Source organism: Artemia franciscana, chromosome 16 (genome assembly GCF_032884065.1).
Source record: "Artemia franciscana chromosome 16, ASM3288406v1, whole genome shotgun sequence".
Taxonomy (NCBI): domain Eukaryota; kingdom Metazoa; phylum Arthropoda; class Branchiopoda; order Anostraca; family Artemiidae; genus Artemia; species Artemia franciscana.
Window position 1 is genome coordinate 15,354,079 of NC_088878.1, and position 19,594 is coordinate 15,373,672.

Genomic DNA, 19,594 nt, shown 5'->3' on the forward strand with positions numbered 1-19,594 from the left:
ACTTGATAGGCTTCCTTAGAAATATTAATCATACTACTCCACTATAAACATAGCTTATCTATAAAACCCATCTTAGGTGAGTCACATGCACATGGTCATCTGACGTCACAATCCTCAAATAATCTTTTTATTTGGGGGTTATAAAGTGCCAGCCCATGGACAAGTAATCCTGAGTTGCGTTCGAATCACATTCCAAGTTGACTGAAACCAGCATTCTGACGTTTTATTTGTGATTCCGAGTTAACTTTTAGCGTTCGATTTGTAAAAGTTGACTGAAAGTTAATGAAAAGTTGACTTTTAACAACTTTTACATTTTGTACGTTCGTCTCAAGTTAACTCGGAAAGAGGGCAAAAGTTTCAATTATAGGTAATCATGGAGTATGTGTTCAGATGGATCCAGGATGAAGGCACCACTTTTGTGTACCAGTATGGTGAGTTATTGAGCCAGATTTTTGTTTTTGGGTAGGTTGCACTAAAATAGACTTAAAAACTATGTTATTACCCTAGTTAAAACTGGCTTTTTTCTTGTGTGGGTGGGTGGGTTTTTCTTTTACTGGGTGGGGGGATAGGTAGATAATAAAATGGTTAAGAAAAAAACTTATAAAGCTATTGCAATATTAGTTAAAGTTACTGCAAAGCTACTTGAGCAATTATTTCAGAGCAGGGTATCCTAATACAATTTGTGTGGCCAGAAGTTTAATTGTTAGATTGCAAATTGTGATTTTCATTTGTCTTCTTTTAGTCATTCCATTCAAGATGCCTTGGATATTTTTTTTTTATTGTGATGGATTGTCTTAATGCTCTGAAAAGGTAAAATATTTCAATTGCATAGGATAGGCAAATTCCAGTAGGCTAATCAATTTAAAGTCCTAAATTAGCAAGGGAAGCGTTTAGTTCGCTAAAAAATCACTTATATACAGTGATTTTTTAAAATCACTGTATAATTGGAGTTCTTTGAACTCCAATTATACAGCCCTGTTTTTGGCCCCCTTTAGCCTGTATCCAGTTCCTGATTGCCATTTAGTCCAAATTGCATTTTTTCTGTTACTCATTTCTTGTCAATATTGCTAAGGGGTCATACTTAAGTACTAGGGAAGTATGCAGCTCTGCTTTTCTTTAGCACCAACCCTCCTAATATGGAAATCTAAGGCTGAAATTGCATATTTCCTATTGATTCTGCCAATCTATACCTCAACCATAGTACCTGATAATTGACGCAACTGTGGCAAAACAAGAACTGGAAAAATAAGTAGGCTAAAAGGTGGCAAAATACATTTAAAATATATAATTTGGGCTATATATAGCAAATTAGGCAGGTCGGGAGTAATTTTTTGTTTTTTTTTCATATTTTGACTTAAAAATAAAGTGAATATACTACTTGATGCCTTTTTGTATGTTCTTTACAGATATAATTGATATAATTGCTTATGTATATATATATTTTATAATAATATAAGATATATAATTGATATAATATACAGATATGATTGCTTATGGGTGTGTTCCAGCTGATGGTTTTTCAGTAACTGCAGTTGCTGCATGGTAGCTGCCCATTTTTAACTGCAGTAGAGCCAGTGGGAACGGCACAGTAACCTGACTAGCAGTAGCATCATTTTCAAATTAAATACACGTGTTCAAATTTAAGGGATAGTTTAATGCTGATTAGTATAATTTTTTTTAATTCCTGCTGTTTCAGAGCATTTAGAGAGGTTCTAAGCCAACCATGGGCATTTGGCTGTCACAAATGATTTTGCTCAAATGAGTTGGTGAAAAATAAATAGAAAATATAAATTTTCTCTTTTTTTATTATTTCAAGACTAGAATATCACAAAGCTGAGCATTCACATAGCTTGATTGTATTTTAAGCAAATACAATCCCTGATGGAGTTTTGTTGATACCTGTCTTAAATTGATTTGTCTAAATAAAATGGGCCTATAGCATTTATAGGACAGTAGTGGGGCAACTATAGCAATTTTTTTTCAATTTTCTATTTTTTTTCAAATAATTATTGTTCTCTGGTCAAATTTGTGTTCCTTGCTAAGTGGTAGGCGCTTTGGGTTGGAATGCTTTGTCCAAGGTGTATAGGTTTAATTCCTGGCATTGCCAGTTTATTTGGTTTTGGATAGGGGTTGGTGATATGACTAACCTCAGCTAGAATTGGCCCAACTTTAAATGAGTACAGATGGAAATCTAGGGAAAGTAAGGAGGAAGGGCATGCAAGAGCATAGGCTGGCTGGTCCTTAGCTTCCTATTGCACTACCTGGCTAAAGGACCACCAGGTCCTTTACTGGCCTACTGACTTAGCCATAGAAACTTTCTTTCAAATCCATTAAATATAAGTAGAAATGAAGAATACCAGTGTGATGGTCCTTCCATTTCCCTGAAATGTGGATGTATGGACAAATTTGTGGGTCATGAGAGATAGCTTGTGAATGTAATGGGGGTGAATGTTCTGCAAGATTTAAAAAATTTATGACAGTTGCTCAGGTTGGCAACTGAACACAGAAGTATAATTTTGTTATTTGTTTTTCTTTGTGACAATTATGCTTATTTAATGTCAAGTATTATAAAGTTAATCTCCTTTATTTGGTTTTTAATTGCCATGGCCCTAGGGCTTAAATACAATAAAACCTACTTATATCCATTGATTTTCTTTAAATAGATAGGAGTTCTGTGTGTCCTAGCTTCAGTAAATTTAAATGTAATTGTGAGACCAGGGATTACAAAGTAGGTGAAAACTTGCAAATGGACCTTGGTATCAATAAAAATTTGTAAGAAATGGATATCAATTTAAAGATTAAAAAAAAAACTGTTAGAAAACAAAGAAGACTAATGAATAAACAAAAGCATCCCTTTACAACCATTTAATGAATTGTCACAAATATTGGTCACCCTTAAGATTGAAATGAACAAAGCTTCAATTATGAATCCATTTTCCTTTGAACAGACTGAAGGGGCAAACCTCCAAGCTTTGACAAATTCAATCTCACTTTTGGGCAATCTCACCTTTCCTTTTCAAAGGAAACTTTCTTTGGATGTTTCCAATCCAACTAAAAACAACAGGGACAGCATCAGGTACAAGTGATCTTCTACTTAGCCTACATACCAAAGGAAAAGCACGCATCTCTATACTATAATTTACCTCCAACCTGCCTAATGTGCAAATATATAGCCAAAATTATGTAGTTCCAATGTATTCTGTCACCTGTTACCTTTCCTGCCATTCTTGCTTTGTTGCAATTGCTTCAATTAACAGGGAGTTAAAGGTTGAGGGATAGATTGGCAGAATCAACAGGTAACATGTAACTTCAGCTACATATTTCTATATTAGGAGGGTTGGGGGTAAAGTAGAGCAGGACTGCATGTAAAATTATGTAAGCTATAATTATTGTGCAATTATAAAAATCGGTTTTCTTAACATATTTTTCTCTAGGCCTACAGGTCCTTTCTTTGGTTTATGCCACATCAAACATTGTATTCCCAGAGAAAAATAAGTAGCAACAAGCTATATATATACAAGCACATATTATTTATCAATGAGGACTCTAGTGCTTATCTGTGACCCCTCAGTAATATTGACAAGAAATAGGCAACAGACAAAATGAAATTTAAATGGCTATCAGAAACTGGATACAGGCTTAAGGGGGGTAAAAAAACAGGGCTGTATAATTGAAGTTCAAAAATAGGTGGTGAGTTTTTAGTGGAATAAATACTTCCCTAGCAAATTTCAACTATAGGTCATGAAAGGAGATTAATGTGAAGCTTTAAACAATAATATGCACATAAAGAAAGAGAGTATAGCCTAGAGGGTTGTATACTCAACCATGCAGCTTGCCAAGACAATTTTAAGCTCCCATTATAAACTATGCACTCATAGCAGCAAATAGAAGCTACATCAGGCTAAAGGACCAATTACTACAACTTATCTTGAGGTTTTTGTGCAAGTCAACATGGGATTTGTGTTTTATTTTGGTGAGAATAGAAAAAGCATAAAAGGCGTTTCTGACTTAAATTCCATACTTTACTCATTGTCAGACCTTTTGCCACTGTTGAAGAAGCAGTAAGCAAATTCAAGTGTTTTGGCTCCCTAGGTAGGCTAGTTTGCTTTATACAGGCATTTTAGCTAATATCTAACCTCATAATGGCAATTTTAAAAAGCATTTTTTTTTACTCCTGTATAATTAGAGCATACCTAAAATTTGAAGGATGTTTTTTACCAGACAGATAAAAGGTAAAATTCTAGTTGAGTTACTTCTTGCTGTCTCAGAAAGAAGTTAGGTTAGGAAAATAAAACTTTCAGGGATGGGTCTATAGGCTAAAGTATATCCTGGGAAGGTATTTTAAAGTACCCACCTCCACTTCTTCTCCCTCTAGAGAGCCCTAAAATTTGACTCCATGACAGGTCTGTACCTATTGAAATTTTGACAAAACAACATTTTACCTTAATTTTCAGGTACCATTTACTTTTTCTCTGCCTTTAGTTCTGAAAATTCAATTCCTTTTATTTACTAAAAATTATAGGTTGGTTTAGAAACTAGGCCTGTTAGATTTGGTAATATTAGAATAACTCACCAATGTGACAGCTGCCTTCCTGAGAATCAACGTTTTTAACAACATAAAAATTTTCTTCTCATTCCTTATTAAGCCTAGCCTATGCAAGATAGGCCTAGAACACCAAAAACCCTTTAAATCCTAAGGAATATGCATAAGATTACTTACAGGTCACTGAAAAGCTAAGATTATTTCCACTAGGCCTATTAACAATTTCCTTGTCTTTTCTGTAGACTAAACGATTTCATATTTCTAAATTTTTTGCCATTGAAGCGTTCGATTCGCAATTCTGTGTTGACTTTCTAGATCAACTTTTTACTAAATAAAACGGCAGCAGAGAAAAAGTCAACTTTTAAGTTGACTTTTTCGAGTCGATTCGAACGCAACTCTGAGCGTTTGAGGGGATAATCCGACTAACCTCTGACGTCATATGTGTCTCAAAAAACGTTTGGATTAATCAGATTAGTAATCGGACAAGTAAACAAACGCAGGGAAAGTGCTAACAAGTTTGGCCTTTATTTTAATACAACCAGTTATAATATAAACTGGTCAAACTGTTCAATGCATCAGCTCTTTGTCTCAATACATATTAATTTTTAAAGGTTAAGTATTTTTGGATAAATTTAAGAAATATGTTATTTTAAATTGGATTTTCAGAGAGAAAATAGTGGATTCAGGATTTTTTTTTTTGGGGGGGGGGGGTGCATAATAGGCTGCTTGGATAAACTTGCAATTGAATAAACAGAGAAAGGTACTACCCAAAGAATTACCCTGAATTTAAAGGGAGCCTCAACAATTATTTGTCCTGGTAGGAAGTGGAAATGGTTGTAAATTTGATCTATGAAGGATAAAGTTCAAACAAATCTGTTGAAAGTATAATGGTATAAAAATGTTGATACAAAAAATTGTGACAAAGTTATTACACAATAATACATATTCTCATTCTGTCAGTCCCCGCTGTTATCTTGGCTATGACTCAGGCTCTTTGTCTTGTTATTAGACATTTTAATGTCTTGAAATTTGCTATTTTAAATTGGATTTTCAGAGAGAAAATAGTGGATCCAGGATTTTCTTTGGAGGGGGGGGGGCGCATAATAGGTTGCTTGGATAAACTTGCAAACAAAGAAATACCTGCTAATTTAAAGGGAACCTCAACAATTATGCATCATAGGTAGGTAGTGGAAATGGTCTCAAGTGTTAAAGAGTTTGGCCTTTATTTTAATGTTTTAGGATGAACAGAGGTGATATGTCATATAATGCAGAGCTTTAATTGGATGAAAATAGGCATTAAAGTGGCCACCATTTCCTCATAATGACACAAAACTTAAATTAATAATTTTTGTACTTCTCATACATTTACTTTCTATTATACAAATACCTTAAAAAACAACTAAGCTCTGTTGTAAAAGCCACCCCTCATCACAAAAAAAGGAAACCCAAAAAACCAAAACAGACTGCTAAAAAAGTAATGATAGGCCTATCAATTTGTTTGCCTCAGTGCCATAGCATGACTTAAAAACAAATTTTTGACATTGAAAAGAAGTAAATATTTTGCTTTTCAGTCCTGTTGTGACAACACAATCCTGAAATATTATTTTGACAGCCGTTGATTTTTGAATTTAAAAAAAGGGAATAGTTTTGGGAAAAGTCAAAGTCATGGCCAATTGTAGAAAAAAGCCAAGACAGATTGTCCAGCCCAGTCAAGGTTAATTTTACCCCTTCGATGGCCGTTGTTACTGTCTCCCATTTATGCTCCGTGCAAACGTGTCCCTTCACAATGCCGAACTAGAGTCGTACCGGTTGGAGGTTCTCGCTGGGGAACAATCGCAGGTTGACTACGAGTTGACTTACATGAAAATTTTCCTCTCATGCATATCACTCCACAATGCTGAACTAGAGTCCACCCTCTCATGCTAATTCACGGTGGGTTGGGTTCAAGAAGTTAGGATTTTAAACTTCTCCTCCTTGTTATTACAAAAATGAAGGTTTTTTCCTTGCAGTTGGCTTTTGCAGTAATACAGACAGATTCTGTTGATAAACCTAAATTTAATTAAATGATTTTGGCAGTATGCAACATTAGTAAAATCTAACAAAGGCCGCACAAAGTGACTAAAATCTTGTTTCAAACTGGTTTGCAAAAAGAGACAGTCTTAATATTGAAAAATTTATGAAAAACTCAACTATTAAAAATCAATAACAAAGTAAAATTACTTTTGTCCACACCCAAACCAGAGCAAGCAGTCCCAACCATTAATACAACACCATGCCATGAGGGGGGGGGGTGCCCCTGTGCCCTCCTTGGATCCGCCCCTGTTCTGATTGAAAGATCTAGCTGTCAGTCAAAGACTGGGCTGCTTTGAGGTGAAGACGCTTACATGAGTGAATTTCAGATGCTTAGAACAAATTTAACATATCTCAAAACCATATAACAAATATATCTACACAAATTTAGGAAACATCCATTGCACTAATTCAGCCACATCTAGGAGTTCTGACCACCTGCCAATGATCTATCTTGAAGACGCAATTAAAGAGATTCAAACAAGAAATAAAACCTAGTAAGAGCTGGGTGGACAACTTATGGTTGATAGTATTTCTTCCTTTTAAGTTTTGAAACTAAAAAAGAACAAAAAATACTCTGTATATGAAAGGGATTGTCCCTTCCTCATTGCCCTGCTCTTTACAGTAAAACTTTGTATAAGAATTCCAGCAAATTCTCCTGGTGTTAAATTTCTCATGAAAAATTTACCCCCTTAAAAACTTCCCTCTCATTGGAAATTCTCCCCGTGAAAAATTTTACTAGCAGAAAATTTCCCCCACTGAAAAAATGTATGTATACTTCCCTATAATAGGCTACATAAGCAAAGGGCAAATCTTATAACTTAGACCTATTCCCAGGAGGACTGTGGTATTAAGGTAAAACTTCATATAAGAATTCTAGCAAATTCCCCCGGTGTAAAATTTCTCATGAAAAATTCCCCCCCCCCTTGAAACTTACCTCCCATGGGAAATTCTCCCAGTGAAGAATTTTACTATGAGAAAATCTCCCCCACTCAAAAAATTTATGTATACTTCCCTATAATAGGCTACATAAGCAACAGGCAAATTTTATAACTTAGACCTATTCCCAGGAGGATCATGGTATCTTGAAAGCTATAATTGTTCGGCCTTTCAACTATTCTGAACAAAATGATGCTTCTACTACTAACAAATTACCACAGCACCAAGCTGCTTAAGGCCAACACAGCTAAGCCCTATCCTCTTCCATCCCAATCTGTTCTAAGCTTTCCTCTTTACACTCTCCCAGAAAATTCCCATTTCATTAAGCTTTCTTTATGAAATCCTCCCACCCCAGCCTGGATGACCAGCTTTCTGTTTAGCCCTAGACGGCTGGCCAAAAAGGACAATCCTCAGTAATCTGTCATCCTTCTTCTGCAAAGCGTGCCCTAGCCATCTTAACCTTTCTCTCATTACAGCCATAGAAAGTAGAATGCTATCTCAAAATTTTGATTGGACCATTCAGATAAAAAAAAAATTCTAGTTGTGGATTCCTTCCACAATTTTTTTGCATAGGCTATGATTCCACCACAAAAATAGGCAATTCCTTTAGCATACTTATATTTGAAGAAAGATATGTTTTCACTTAAGTTGTGATCCTTTTTAAGATCACAAGGGATCCCAATGTGCAGCAAATATTTTCAGAAAATCCCCCCCCCCCCCAATGAAAATATTCTCCCACATAAATTTTGTCTATTAGAATTTTATTAAGAACTTAAATGTTCTGGTTTTTCAGCCATGGGGGTATTTTCCAGGGGTAAATACCCCCACCCCCCAAACGAAAAATATAATCATTGTTTAAACACTTTTAGAAACGCTTAGGCCTATTACCCTATTCATAAAAATAAAGCAATATGGAGCAACCTCCCTCACATAATAGGCTAATTTATGTTTGTTTTAAATTATAATGAACTCTTGACCAGAAGGATAAGAATTTGAAGTTGGGTTTTCCTGTTTTGAAGTGTGTTCAAATAGTCGATAACAAAATAACCATGAGAAGGTTATGATTTAGTGGATGCTCTTGGGCTTTTGCAATAGATAGATTTTTATATATCTATGCAATATCCAATAGGTCATTGGATCTCAAATTACAATTTAAAAGTATATTGAATTTTCAGTCAAAGCGCAGTTACAGTGGGCGTCAGCCCTGCTCCTCTTATTTTCTGCTCCTTTTACGTTTCATTTATTTGTTGATGGGGATTTATTTCAGTGTTACGCCTTAAAAATCATCTGACTATATTTCTGCTCATCTTTGGTTTAATTTAGCTCTTTTACTTTTCTGTGAAAACTTTTTTTTTTAACGAACCTTTAAAATGAATTCTAATAAATAGCTGTTTATGCTTCATCAGGTTATAAAATTCCATTAAGTGATTCAGTTAACGACCATTGTATAACCTTTGATACTCAGTTAAAGTTAAAAAAGCATAAATCTAAAGGTAAAAATTACACATTTTCTAGTGAATTCAATCATGAATACACTCGAAAATATGATTGAATTATTTGATTTCATTCAAAATACGGATTACATGTTTTCCTACACAATCAATCTTTAAAATCACATGACCACTTACAAGTCCCTAGTTTATCCCATCCTTGGATGCGGCATCTCTGTTTGGTATCCCATGAATAGCTTTGACCATTCACACATTAAAGAGTTCATAGTGCAAATTCCAAGTAAGAAGTGACTTGCCAGAATAGTAACCAAAACAGTTAAAAAAGGAATTTTGATAACAATAGCTGCATCAAAGAATCGGTTTTTTGCGCTGATTTCAAATATGCAAAATTCATTAAATTTAATGTTAACCATCAAAAACTATGTGCATACGAAAATTTGCCTCATTTTCAGAAAAGAGAAGAAAACACCTAAACCATCAAGGGATTCTAATGAAAATCACGCCATCAGATTCAGCATATTAGAAAACCTTGCTGTAAATAATTTTTTAAGAATTAAATGTAATAATATGACTGTCTATACTTTATTGGGTTGTAATGTTCCATTCAGTGATGCAGTTAGGAATCTTGGCAAACCCTTTAATACCCGGTCAAAGTATAAAAAGCATACATCTCAGATGGTAAAAATTGCATATTTTTGTCCTTCTAAAAATAACAATCTTGAAAATTCTATGATCCCTTTCAAGTCCTTAGTTTATCCTATCATTGGATACGGCACCTCTTTTTGGTATCCCATGAATAGCTTTGGCCAATCATACACAAACAACAGACATGCTACCATGACGGTTCCACATCTTTCCCAGCTTATTTATGAGCAATGCTTGAGAGGTATAAAGGTGTTAATGAGTTGTTAGTATTAGTATTAGTTAGTATTGAATGATATAAGAGTATAGCCTATGGATGACATATTCATTTAATGTTGAGGAATTCGATTTACTATAACATTAATATTAATATACGTCTTCTTTTATTTTATAATTGCCTCAGTAGATTTGTAGGCATTGTTTTGTGCCTTTTTCATATTTTTTTTGGCACCAAGCCTTTGGTTTACTGCTGTTTCTTTTTTTTATAAATAATAATAAATGCACCCTTCTTTACTTTAACAAACAACCACACTAAAGAGTAACTCCTCCAACTAACCGCAAGAAATGACTTTTAACGGTCCGAACTATCAGCTTTTGGCTGTTTTCGCCACCAGCGCCATTTTTTATCTTATTTTATATAAGTATAATCGGTAAACGCCCGTAACTCCAAGCAATTCATAAATCTAGAAGGTATTACATGATTTTATTACCAGAAGCAAATATACAACTTTAGAGCACTTTTAAAACCCTAGTCAGTTGGTTTCCAATCATAAGAGGAAGTAAACGCTTTAATCTTTTTGTTTTTATCCCTGATGATAAATCTGTATGTCATAGAGTGTCAAGAGACTGTACACAGTCAATAGCTTCCATCAAGAGTTGGGGAGTTGTAACAGAGTTATATATATATATATATATATATATATATATATATATATATATATATATATATGTATATATATATATATATATATATATATATATATATATATATATATATATATCTATATATATAAAAATAAGTTGTCTGTGTGTGGATCTGTGTGTGGATCAGGTGACGTCATGTTTGTCCGCATATGACGTCTGAATTATTTCACACTAATACAAAAGAAAAAAAAAACTAAAAAAGGTAAAAACTACAAAAAAAACTAAAAAGAAAAAAAACTAAAAAAGCTAAAAAACTAAAAAAAACTAAAAAAAGGCAAAAATCTAATAACTAAAAAAAAACTGAAAAAAATAAAAAAAGGCAAAAACTACAAAAAAAATAAAAACTAATAAAAAAACTAAAAAAGCTAAAAAACTAAAAAAACTATAAAAAAAACTAAAAAAAGGTAAAAAACTAAAAAAAACTAAAAACTAAAAAAGAAAAAAACTAAAAAAAAGGAAAAAACTGAAAAATAAAAGAGAAAAAGAAAACTAAAAAAATATGAATAAATATATATAAAAATAAGTTGTTTGTGGGTTATGTCTGTCTGTCTGTCTGTCGAGTGACGTCGTGTTTGTCCGCATATGACGTCTGAATTATTTCACACTAATACAAAAGAAGAAAAAAAAACTAAAAAAGGTAAAAACTACAAAAAAAAACTAAAAAGAAAAAAAACTAAAAAAGCTAAAAACTAAAAAAAACTAAAAAAAGGTAAAAAACTAAAAACTAAAAAAAACTGAAAAAACTAAAAAAAGGCAAAAACTAAAAAAAAACTAAAAACTAATAAAAAAACTAAAAAAGCTAAAAAACTAAAAAAACTAAAAAAACTAAAAAAAGGTAAAAAACAAAAAAAAACTAAAAACTAAAAAAGAAAAAACTAAAAAAAAAGGAAAAAACTGAAAAATAAGAGAAAAAGAAAACTAAAAAAATATTAATAAATATAAAAAATATAAATATAAATATAATATAAATTAGCAATCAACAAAGCACCGAGACACAAATGACGACCGGGACACAGGGAGTATAAATGACGACCAGGACATAAGTAAAAAAAAAACTAAAAAAACTAAAAAAATGGTAAAAACTACAAAAAAACTAAAAACTAATAAAAAAACTAAAAAATCTAAAAATCTAAATAAACTAAAAAAGAAAAAAAAGAAAAAAGGAAAAAAATAAAGGAGAAAACAAAACTAAAAAACGAATGTATATACAGACCGGGACACCGGGATACAAATGACGACCGGGACACAGGGAATATAAATGACGACCGGGACACAGGGACACAACTACAATGGGGACGCCGGGGGGCACAGGGGGATATAAATGACGACCGGGACACAAGGAATATAAATGACGCCCGGGACACTCAAAGAGAAATCACAGACTGGAACACCGGGACACAAATGACGACCGGGACACAGGGAATATAAATGACGACCGGGACACAGGGACATAACTACAAAGGGGACGCCGGGGTGCACAGGGGGATATATAAATGACGATGGCGACTCAGGGAATGGTCGATTAGCAATCACCATCAACAAAGCTCAAGGGCAATCATTAGAATCATGAGGTATAGATCTGAATACGGATTGTTTTCCCATGGACCATTATATGTTGCATGTTCAAGAGTCGGTAAACCTGACAATCTATTTATATGCACAGACAATGGGACAGCAAAGAATGTTGTATATTCGCAAGTTTTACGTAGTTAAAAACATATATATATATATATATATATATATATATATATATATATATATATATATATATATATATATATATATATATATATATATATATATATATATATATATATATATATATATATATATATATCTATATATATCACAGGTGGGACATAGGGACACAACTACAATGGCGCGTAACTAATATGGCGCGTAACGACTTACGCGCGCGGGGGGGCTTGGGGGGCGCGAAGCGCCCCCACCAACTAGGTGTTGGGGTGGCGCGAAGCGCCACCCCAACAGCTAGTATATATATATATATATATATATATATATATATATATATATATATATATATATATATATATATACATGTATTGCTGTGTCAACTGGCTGGTGCATCAAATTTTTCCTGATTTTTGTAAAAAAATCTTATTTCAAAAATAAAGCCTGGGTAAGCCCAAGTGTACAATATATTTTGTTTGTATGAAAAGCAATAGTTGATTTCAGAATATACCAAAGACCTGAGAGAGATAAAAAAAAATCGAGTAAATTGCAGCAACTAGTTTGTAAGAGCATTTTAACACATTCCCCACATTGAAATGCACATGGAAGAATAAAGAAAGATTACAGATTATTGGTATCATATCACTAATACAAAGAGGGTGTGTCTCCTCTAGTTAGAATTGGTTTAAAGCACAGGCTGAGTAAATTGTGAGTGTTTAGACTAAAATCTATGCTGTTCTAGGCTCTGGTGAGTCCCTCTGCTTTCCTTTTCAAACATCCTATGTTAATCAAAATTGGCCATGTTTTTTTTGTCATTTTCTGTGAAATGATTTCTGAATATTCTCTGAAAACTTAGTCAGACACCTATTTCGCAAAACGTTATTTTTGAAATTATTTCAGAAACTTTCTCATTATTTTCTTAACTTCTCTTGAGCTTACCCAGGTAAACCCATACAAAAAAAAGGGTTAAAAATATCTATAATTTTTCAGGTGCTCAAATATCAGAATCTGATGTATTTTTTGACGCTTTAGAAGACAGAGCGGAGTTAGGACCCAAATGTACAATTTGCAAGTAAGTAGCCAAACCTATATCCCCCTCGTTTAGATTGTCTCTAGAGCCATTTTTACTGGAAGTCAAACCATATAGAAAATTTATTACCTAGTTCTTTAGTTAATAGAGCCCTGCAGGGGATACATGATGTATATAGTTTTATTGTTTAAATTTAGCCTATATTGTTCAAATTTTTATTGTAAGATTTTTGATTATTGCTTTTGTTTTTTAAATGTTTGGATTTATTTTAGAAATCGGCTTTTTTTTCAAATTCTGGCTCTTGTGAGCTTCTGCGTGCATGGCTGTCATAATTAGTTGGCGTCTGAAGAATATGCCCTTCCAATGGACACACTGCATGCTATAAACACATCACAACATATCCCTTTTTATTCCCCTGTCTTTCCCAGCTTCAGCACCTCTATCAGCATAAATTATCCTTGATTGTGATAAAATTTGATGCCTAAGTAATGGTGCAGTACTGAACAGTTAAAAAAGTCATATCATACTGTTCACAACCCTTTATGTCATATCAACACTGAAGGCAACATTTTATCTGCTTTGTCTTTATCAAACATTTGTCCTATACCATAACATTGGTATTCTCCCTTTTGAGTTGGCTCTGTTAAAGCTTAACATCAAAGTGGCTTGGGACATATTGGAAATAAGTTCTTATCCCTCTTGAAGCAAGATTATCAATAATCCTGAGACAATGAAATGTATCCATATCCATCATATTCTGAGAAGCTGAAGAAAGAAGCTCTAGGCTTGATAAAGAGTCAGAATAAAATATATTATCTTGTAAACTAACAATCGTAAATTCATTATTCATGACGTACTCTAATTAGTTAAGCAGACATTAGTTAACGCGTTGTCGTGCAATCTCTCACCCAAAGCAATACTTGTCACCACGTTCCACTTGCCATTGAGAATGTTGCGAGAGGGCTCATTCTAACGGAAATTAAAAGTTCTGGTGCCCCTTTTAAGTGACCAAAAATTGGAGGGTACGTAGGCCCCCTCCCATGCCCATATTTTCCCAAAGTCACCACATCAAAATTCTGAGATTTATTCACCATAGTCGAAAAACCTAATAACTATGTCTTTGGGGACGACTTACTCCCCCACAGTCCCCATGGGAGGGGCTGCCAGTTACAAACTTTGACCTGTGATTACATATAGTAATGGTTATTGGGAAGTGTACAGACGTTTTCAGGGGATTTTTTGGTTTGGTAGGGGGGGGGAGAAGTTGAGGGGGGGTTACGTAGGATGATCTTTCTATGGAGGAATTTGTCATGGGGGAAGAGAAATTCAATGAAGGGGGGAGAATTTTCTAGCATTATTTAAGAAAAAACTCTGAACAAATAAATATTAAAAGTTTTTTCAACACATATGAGGGGTTCACCTCCTCGTAATACCTCGCTCTTTAAGCTAAAATATTTTTAGTAATTTCAACTATTCTACGGCCTTTGTGATTCAGGGGTCATTCTTAAGGAATTGGGACAAAATTTTAGCTTTAGTGTAAAGAGTGAGGTATTGATGAGAGGGTGAACACCTCATATGCGCAATAAAACATACGAATATAGAAGTTCGTTTTGTAAGTTAATTCGTAAGTTACATATATTTTCTACTAATGAAAACGTTCGTAAAAAGTTAAAAGTTCTAGTTGCCTTTTTAAGTAATCAAAAAATTTGAGGGAAACTAGGCCTCCTTCCTTGCTCCTTTTTTTCTCAAAATCTTTCGATTAAAATAATGAGAAAGCCATTTAGCCCAAAAAAAAAATATGCAAATTTCGTTTTAATTATTTATGTGCGGGGAGCCAAGATCAAAACATGCATTAATTCAAAAACGTCCAGAAATTAAATAAAAAAAACGACAAGTTTTTTAACTTGAAGTAAGGAGCGACATTAAAACTTAAAACGAAGAGGAATTACTCCGTATATGAAAGAGGCTTTTCCTCCTCAACGCCCCGCTTTTTACGCTTAAGTTTTTTATTGTTCTAAAAGCAGAGTTAAGAGAAAGAGTCAAACTTTAGTGTAAAGGATGGGGTGTTGAGGAGGAAAATCCCCTTTCATATACGGAGTAATTTCTGTCTGATTTAAGTTTTAATGTCGCTCGTTACTTTCAGTTAAAAAAAATATTTTTCATTTTCACTTCGAGGTAAGTTAGGACGATGAAATTTGGCAGGCGTATCAGGGACCGGATCATATTAAATTACAAATAGTCGTCTTTCTTATTTGACTACCAGGGGGGGGGGGGCAGTTAATTCGGAAAAAAATGAAGTATTTTTAACTTACGAACGGGTGATGGGATACTAATGAAATTTGATGTTTGGAAGGATATTGTGTTCCAGAGCTCATGTTTTAAATCCCAACCGGATCCGGTGACATTGGGGAAGTTGGAGGGGGGGCTAAAATCTTTGAAAACGCTTAGAGTGGAGGGATCGGGATGAAACTTGGTGGAAAAAATAAGCAGAAGTCCTATATACGTGATTAGCATAACTGGAACGGATCTGCTCTGTTTAGGGGAGTTGGGGGGGGGGGGGTAATTCTGAAAAATTAGAAAAAAATTAGGTATTTTTAACTTACAAAGAAGCGATCGGATATTAATGAAATTTGAAATTTCGGAGGATGTCGCGTCTCAGAGCTCTTACTTTAAATCCCGACTGGATCCGGTGACATTGGGGGGAATTGAGGGGGGAACCTAAAATCTTGGAAAATCTTTAGAGTGAAGGGATCAGGATGAAACTTTGTGGGAAGAACAAGCACAAGTTCTAGATACGTGATTGACATAACCGGAATGGATCTGCTCTCTTTGGGGGAGCTGGGGGTGGGGGTAATTCTGAAAAATTTGAAAATTGAGGTATTTTTAACTTACGAAAAAGTGGTCGGATCTGAATGAAATTTGATGTTTGCAAGGATATCATGTCTCAGAACTCTTATTTTGAATCCTGACCGGATCCGGTGAAGGGAAAGTTGGGGGGGGGGGTGGAACCTAAAATCTTTGAAAATGCTTAGAGTGGAGGGATCGGGATGAAATTTGGTGGGGAAAATAAGCACAATTCCTAATACGGGATTGACATAATCGGAACGGATCTGCTCTCTTTGGGGAAGCTGGGGGGGGGTTAATTCTAAAAAATAGAAAAAATGAGGTATTTTTAACTTACGAAAGAGTGATTGCATCTTAAAGAAATTTCATATTTAGAAGGACCTCGAAACTCAGACCTCTTATTTTAAATTTAAATTCAGCTCTTGACTCTGGTTTGATACCTGTTGCTCTTTTTCTTGATGTTCGAAAAGCGTTTGACTCATTAACACACAAGATTCTCCTTTTGAAACTGTCCCATATTGGTATAAGAGGGATTGCTTATTCATGGTTTCTATAATATGTATCTGGTCGAGTCATGTCGGTTCATCCGGACTTTTCTAATCCTTCTGGAATAGAGTTTGGTGTTCAACAAGGATCTGTCATTGGGCTGATACTCTTTTTAATCTACGTCAATGACTTTATTAATGCGGTTAAAAATCAAAACCTACCATTTGCTGTCGTCTTTGTCAACCAGTATCCGTCACTAGCTGTGACAAGAGTTTGTCCTTACCGGATACACTTATTGCTTTTGCTGATGACAGTACTCTTGGCACAACTGGTAGAACTGAGTCTGATCTTCGTTCAAGGATGATAGCCCTTTTTGAAAGAGTTATCCAGTGGTTTGATGTAAATTATCTTGCCTTAAGTGTCGGAAAGTCATGTTTTCTCATTTTCTCCAGAATCTCAAAGGCTTGTCCTGACTTAAATGAATCAATGTATCAAGAGGTTCTCTAAGTAGACCTAAGGATCGTTACGTTCGATTCCTAGGCATCTTGCTTGAAGAAAATCTTTCGTTCAAGCATCATATTGACCTGATTAAAATGAAAATCTCCAGGAGTCTCGGAATCCTTTGAAAGCTCAAATACATATTTCCAGGGTCGATTCTTAAAATCTTGTTCTGCAGCCTAGTTCAGTCTTATGTTTCATATTGTTCTGTTGTTTGGATGTCAACTTTTCCCTCGTCTCTGAAGCCACTTTCAAACCTATATGACAAAGCAAAGACTCTTATTCAGGAAACTAACCGATTTTCACTTAAATCCTTGCTTGATTTGAAATCTCTATTTTCTTTCTTGTTCTTCTTTCATTTTTTTACAGTTGCACGGCCATCTTCCTGCTGTCCTATGTAATAATATATCTTTTGTTTCTGATCAATCGACTTATCATCTCCGCACTTCCACTTCCACTCCGCACAATTTACTGGTTTTTCACACACCGTCTGTGAGGTCTGACTTCAACCCTCTGACAGCTTGCAACAGGATCTGGAACACGCTCCCAGAGTTCGTACGAAGCTGCCACTCGTTTGGTGCGTTCAAAAATTATATTAGAGATTTTCTAGGTAGTAAATAAATTTTTTTTTGTCTCTTATTTTATGTTCCGGTTTCCCTTGGAGTTGATGTCTCTGGATTGAGTTGGATATTTAATTGAGTTTGTGAAATCGTGGGCTACCCCCTGCCTAGCTTGTCATTTTTTGGGGATTATTAAGGTGTTATATCTATAAGCATAATATACATTTATGTCTATAAAAGTTACAATAGGGATAAAATCCTTTGAATAGAAAGTGATTAAATATATATATATATATATATATATATATATATATATAGTACCGAAAACCTGGCGGCAAAGCCGCTGTTCCTTGATATGGCTACGCTGTAGGATTATATATATCAGTTCTTATTATTGCTTGTCTTGTAACCCTAGACAAGACAATGACTAGACTAGACTAGACAATATGATTTGTTATTTGAAATAATTTTGTTAATTAAATGTTTGAGAAAAACGAACCGGATCTCTTTTAAATCACTTTACTCAAAATAACAAAGAATTTAAACTAAAATATTGTAGACGAAAACATACTTTTAGCAAAAATGTAAATTAAAATATGTGTACATTTAGGGTCTCTACAGGATAGGCTCCGACGTTTAGAAAACTAGAGATTTCACAAATGATCCATAAGAATAAAAATCCTTCTCCGCTTCTTCCCCAGATTTTTATGCTTGTAGCTCTTATAAATAAAAAGTGGTTGCAATACAAATTGGCAGCTAATGGAACCCTTAAGTGCTCCGGAGGTTTTTCCAACCCTGGAGGCATTATTATATGATATTTGAAAAATTTTGAAAAAAATGGCTATCTAAACATTTTGATAGGATGTATTTAGGCAAGAGGGTGTTGGGGGAGGGGTTACTTGCTCTTTGATCGCTTTGACTTCAGTTTGATTCGTTTACATTATTTTACCCAGAAACATATTTTCAGGGAAGTGCTCCAAATACATTTAGATTCAAAAAGCTGATTTTATCTCCATCTTTTATCTCCAATCGATTAACGTCCTTCTTCTTTTCTAGGTTGAAAAATTAGAGAGCTGAGCAGTAAATTTCGATCCTAAATCTGTGCGGGCTGTAGTTCTGTTGCCGTCTTTTTGTGTGATGGCATTTATTTTCACAGAAAAAGGCGTTGCAGCAGACGTAGCTTCTTGTAATTATAAAGGGTAAATAAAAAACCAAGGGTTCTCAACCTTAAGTAAAGTTAATTTTCAGTAAAACTGTTGTTTATTCTTTTTTATCTCCATTTTTATATTTTACAAGAAATGGAACCCTTAACATTTTTGAATCTATTATCTTTTCTGCTCATCCCTTGCTAAACGAATTTACTGCTCATCTAAGCTCTTCTACTTCTTGTATGGCCTCTTCTCAGCCAAGGAGCTGCTTCCTGAGTCAAGAAACAAACAAACAAAAAAGAATCACAGACATTTTATTTTCTGTTTCTTAATAAAAATTTAAAAGTTTGTTTAAACGAAACTTTCTTATTTTGTATTCTTACAGATTATCGTGTACTTACTACTTGCCGATCTTAAAGTAAGGAATTATTTAAGGAGCATTGATAAAATGATTGAGTCAATTGGAAAGGTGATCTTGCTTAAAAATCATAGTCCTCGAATGTTTTTTTTTATATTAGAAAAAGAAGGACCGCATCTTTGCGTTAAATTAATAGAATGGTAGTTACAAAATGATAAAATAGACCAGTACTTTAAGTGAGAGTGAGTTTAAAACTGGAGTGAGTTTTAAAACTGGAAAGAAGGGAGTTTAAAACTGGAAAACCGCTCAATTCTAATTGGAATATTTGTGGAAATTTAAGAATATCCTAAAACGTGCTCTTAATATTGCTAAAAAGAGACCATTAAAACAGAGTGTTGTTAAAAGTATG

General features: G+C 34.1%; 2 long non-coding RNA genes across 2 annotated transcripts in view; one reads left to right on the top strand and one right to left on the bottom strand.

The window, feature by feature from the left end:
* Positions 1–9,565, bottom strand: part of LOC136037119 (uncharacterized) — a 38,688-nt gene extending 29,123 nt beyond the window's left edge. The window contains exon 1 of the long non-coding RNA XR_010619870.1: positions 9,181–9,565. This is a non-coding gene — a long non-coding RNA (uncharacterized LOC136037119). The remainder of the gene's footprint in view (positions 1–9,180) is intronic.
* LOC136037118 (uncharacterized) overlaps positions 1–19,188 on the top strand; it is a 29,456-nt gene extending 10,268 nt beyond the window's left edge. The window contains exons 2-3 of the long non-coding RNA XR_010619869.1: positions 13,252–13,333; positions 18,736–19,188. This is a non-coding gene — a long non-coding RNA (uncharacterized LOC136037118). The remainder of the gene's footprint in view (positions 1–13,251; positions 13,334–18,735) is intronic.
* Positions 19,189–19,594: the final 406 nt, after the last annotated feature.